This window comes from Phalaenopsis equestris, unplaced genomic scaffold, assembly GCF_001263595.1.
Source record: "Phalaenopsis equestris unplaced genomic scaffold, ASM126359v1 Scaffold215100, whole genome shotgun sequence".
NCBI classification, from domain to species: domain Eukaryota; kingdom Viridiplantae; phylum Streptophyta; class Magnoliopsida; order Asparagales; family Orchidaceae; genus Phalaenopsis; species Phalaenopsis equestris.
The window spans coordinates 10,873-16,308 of NW_018233828.1; positions in this window are offsets into that span (position 1 = coordinate 10,873).

Sequence of the window (5,436 nt, forward strand, 5' to 3'; positions counted from 1 at the left end):
TCAAGAATCTCAAGTTTAGGTTACCTAAGCCGATGAAGCCCGACGAGGCCAACAAGAAAGGACATTCGAGATATTGCCCGTACCACAGGTTCATCAGACTCACCATAGATGAGTGTTATAGTTTCAAAGACTTACTTAATGAGAAGTTCAAGAATGGGGATGTAACGATCCTGGAAGAATATTTGAAAGAATCCTGAAAGAGGTTCTATCAATATCATTCCAATTGATCTGTTTGTTCCAACCTATTCTTATGCAACTGCCAATGAATGAAATGTATTTTAGCCACTATTATACTACTTTTGTTGTTAAAAGGGATATTAACAGGATCAATGTTAGTCTATCCCATCCCTCCCACCATAATTAGCATAACTAATGAAAAGAAAGGGGTTGTTGTTGTTCAGGATTGTGCAAAATTTTAAAAAAAATTTGATCACCTCGAAAGAAAATTTTGGATGTTTTGATAAGATCATGACATCAGAGGAGAAGGAAATTAATGCCCTAATAACTGAGTCATCCACTTTAAAGAATTTAGACTGGGTCCTAAGTTGATTTCAAATTAAGATAGTGTGGTTGAAATATGAATGGTTGACTCGGGATATCACGAGCCTTTTAATTTCCTGCCACGTGACTGGGTCCTGACTTCCAAACGAGTTATAATGTCCCAGAATTCGACTTAAGAAAAATTTGAGGATTATTAATCAGGGGACCTTGGACATCCAAAATCCTTAAAAGAAATATGTTTCACTAGAAATAATAATTCTCAGAAAACAAAGGGAGTAAAAAAATTTGTTGGGTGAAAATTCCTCGAGAAGAAGCTTGAGGTGAGCTTATAATAAAAAATTTGTGTCTGAATTAAGACATTCAAAACATTTAAATGATGCTCTACCAGATATGGTAATTCTCAACAAAACATGCGGAAAAGAAAAAAAAAAGGATTATGTGCAAAGTTTGAAGAAAAAAAATCAAAGCAAAAGAAAGTCTCCCTAAAAAGAAGCTTGAGGTGGATGTATAATCAAAAATTGGTGTCTGAGTTTCCCCAAATTAATGAAACTTAAAATGCTCTCTTAAGCAAATTCTTTTGATATTATATTCAAGAAAAGTTCAACGATCTTGAGTCTTTTGGTCGGTTATTAATGACCAAAATTCTGAAATCTGCTTAGGCTCGGAAAGAAAGAATTAAAGAAATGATGATGAAACTAGCAGTTAATTGAAATTCAAACCTGAAGTCATATCCTCAAGTGTCCAACAAATACAACTCCAACTTCAACTTGAAGAACGTTAGAAAGATTTCTCAAAGACAACTTCAACAGCCTTTACATTTACAGAATCTGCAACAAAGCAACAAATCAAATGATGACTGCTACAAACGAAGCTATGAACTTGCAGCCTCTTCAACCATGGTTTCCATAAAAATAACGCATCTAGTATGTGTACTTTAAGGATGGGCTATTTTCTACACTTGTCATTTGTCAGTGGACGATACTTCAAGAAGTACTATGCCTTGCAATGTTTCAGAGAAAAAGCCTCATTCTTAGAAGCTCAGATGTCGTGCTTGTCTAAAACTGGGTCCAAATCCTAAAAAAAAAAAGAAAATGCTAAATTTCTTGAGTTCGAGATTTCTTACTCTTTGCTTGTGTAGCACAACTACCTTGGTCTATACCAGTTTTCTTCACATCCCTGCGAAATTTCACATTCTGCACAAAATCTCATAAAGTTTCACAAATCCTCTTCAACAATGTCAACCTTTACATACGACACATGTCTTTAAATTAAACACTACAAACTCCCCCACGAATTCGAAACATGACCCACGAATTCGAAATACGATATTTTAGGGGATGAGGATTTCACATCTGATTCTTCATTTCTTAGCAATGATTCCTCATCTGATTTCGCATTTCTTCGCAATGATTCACCCGATATTATAGAGGATGAGAATTTCATATTTCGATCTACATTTCTCAGCAATGATTCACATAAAATTCTAGAGGTTGAGGATTTTACATCCGATTCAGCATTGCTTTAAGAGCTCCTCCTATCGGAATCTTTCAAATTAAATTCAAGAATATTCTTGAGGTTGAGGATTTTACATCTAATTCCGCGTTACTTTAGGAGCTCCTCCTATCACAATCTTTCAAATAAAATTCAACAATATTCTAGAGGTTGAGGATTCTTTATCCAATTTTGCGTTGCTTTAGGTGTCCCTCCTATGGCAATCTTTCAAATGAAATTCTAGTGGTTGAGGATTCTACATCAGATTCCACGTTGCTTTAGGTTCTCATCTTATTACAATCATTCAAATCATATTCTAGAGGTTGAAGATTTCATATTCGATACCGCATTGCTTTAGGAGCTCCTCCTATTGCAATCATTCAAATTAAATTCTAGACATTGAGGATTTTACATCTGATACAGCGTTGTTTTACGAGCTCCTCTTATTGCAATCTTTCAAATCAAATTCTAGAGATTGAGGATTTCACATCCGATACCGCATTGCTTTAGGAGCTCCTCCTATTGCAATCTTTAAAATCAAATTCTAGAGGTTGAGGATTCTACAACCGATTTCGTGTTGCTTTAGATTCTCATCCTATTGCAATCTTTCAAATTAAATGTAGAGGTTGAGGATTCTACATCCAATTCCGTGTTGCTTTAGGTTCACATCCTATTGCAATCTTTCAAATCAAATTCTAGAGGTTGAGGATTTCACATCCAATTTCACGTTACTTTAGGAGCTCATCCTATCGCAATCTTTCAAATCAAATTTTAGAGGTTGAGCATTTTTCATCTGTTTCCGCATTGCTTTAGGAGCCCCTCCTATCGCAGTCTTCCAAATCAAATTTTAGAGGTCGAAGATTTTACATCCATTTTCACGTTGCTTTAGTAGGTCCTCCTATTGCAATCTTTTAAATCAAATTCTAGAGGTTGAAGATTTATATCTGATACCGCATTGCTTTAGGAGCTCATCCTATCGCAATATTTCAAATCAAATTCTAGAGATTAAGGATTTCACATCCTATACCTCGTTGCTTTAGGAGCTCATCCTATCGCAATCTTTCTAATAAAATTCTAGAGGTTGTGGATTCCACATTCGATTCCATGTTGCTTTAGGTCCTCATCCTATCACAATCTTTCAAATCAAATCTCGAGGTTGGGGATTCTACATCCAATTCCGCGTTGCTTTAGGTTCACATCCTATTGCAGTCTTTCAAATCAAATTCTAAAGGTTGAGGATTTCACATCCAATTTCGCGTTACTTTAGGAGCTCATCCTATCGCAATATGTCAAATTAAATTTAGAGGTTGAGGATTTTACATCCGATTCCGCATCGCTTTAGGAGCCCCTCCTATAGCAGTCTTTCAAATCAAATTTTAGAGGTTGAAGATTTTACATCCGATTCTGCGTTGCTTTAGGAGGTCCTCGTATTGCAATCTTTTAAATCAAATTCTAGAGGTTAAAGATTTATATCTGATACTGCATTGCTTTAGGGGATCATCCTATCATAATATTTCAAATCAAATTTTAGAGATTGAGGATTTCACATCGCTTTAGGAGCCCCTCCTATAGCAGTCTTTCAAATCAAATTTTAGAGGTTGAAGATTTTACATCCGATTCTGCGTTGCTTTAGGAGGTCCTCGTATTGCAATCTTTTAAATCAAATTCTAGAGGTTAAAGATTTATATCTGATACTGCATTGCTTTAGGGGATCATCCTATCATAATATTTCAAATCAAATTTTAGAGATTGAGGATTTCACATCCGATACCCCGTTGCTTTAGGAGCTCATCCTATCACAATCTTTCTAATCAAATTCTAGAGCTTGAAGATTCTACATCCAATTCCACCTATCTTTAGGTCCTCATCCTATCGCAATCTTTCAAATAAAATCTAGAGGTTGTGGATTCTACATCTGATTCCGCATTGCTTTAAGAGCCCCTCCTATTGCAATCTTTCAAATCAAATTCTAGAGGTTGAGGATTAATTTTAGAGATTGAGGATTTCACATCTGATACCGTGTTGCTTTTAGAGCCCCTCCTATTGCAATCTTCTAAATCAAATCCTATGATATACTAGAGGTTGAGGACTTTATATCTGATTCCGTGTTGCTTTAAGAACCCCTACTATCGCAATCTTTCGAATCAAATTCAATGATATTCTTGAAGTTGAGGGAATAAGCTCTTCGATTAATTCAAGGCATCCTATTCCCTTTTTTTTTTAAATCAGTTATAAGACCATCATAAATGGATTATGGCATCCGATTCTTATTTCGGGATTGATACTTAAATTTCAATTCCTACCTTAGGGTCATTACTTATATACTGACTCCCATCCTTTATAAATACCTGAAATTTCATAACTCAAAATTCACTCCCCGATCCCCAGCGAGAGTCCCTACTCCTTGATTGCAATAAGACGATCACCTATGAATTCCTCAGTAGAAACTAATCACACCCACAACTCCACGTATACATCTGAGTCTGTTGACCTAGGAGTTTGTATTGGTTTTTGTTGATCTCGTCGGTTAATGCCAATACGCGCGGTATGATTGCCCAGCACATCACACCTACTGGGGGTCCATTTGTTGACCTCACTTTTGATTGAGGTTTAGATTTTCCTCTTTAGTAGCCTAAGGTCTAGCCATAGGACTTTCCTATTGACTATTCTTAGAAAACTAGACATGGAACCCTGGCCATTAGAAATTCTACACTTTTTATTACTCAACTTGAAGTTTCACGTATTCGTCCTAACCTCTAGCACTTAGTAGGTGGGGTCATTATGGGGGAACTCAAGATGAGTCACGCTTAGGACTTCTGGACCTTAGGGTTGACCCTGGGTGTTGGTCTAGGGCCAAGGCATTCACTTGCAATCATTTACACTCACAATCACTCACTACCCTGAATCCAGAATTGCTAGGTTCTGGTCCCTTGATACTTTTGGGAGACTCCTATAGGTGGTCCCCTAAACCCATTAGCCCTAGGCTAGGGTTTGGCTAAGACCACTACATAGAGGACCCAAAATGGGGTTTATATTGGTCCATGTCTTATTAATGGTGGTTGGTACTTCAACTCTACTAAGATACCCAAATTTTGCCCCTAAACTCCCCCAAATTATCTAGATACCCTTGCACCCCAAATTTGGCCAAAATTCCCAAATTTACTCAAAATACACAACTTGGTTCAAAAATCATTTCAAACACCTTGAAAACACTCAAGCTACCCAAAATCCCCAAATTGGCCAAATTACCAAATACCCCTCTTTAGCCCAAAATTCCAGAAATTCCAAAAACTCCCAAAAATTCCCAAAAACCTCCCAAATATTCCCAATTTCATTTTTCTCAACTATTACATGACCCAATTTGGTTAATTTGACAATCATTGATTGAAACCCCTAAATTTCCCTTTAAAGGCCCATTTTTTCCCCAAATTACCTTAAATGTCT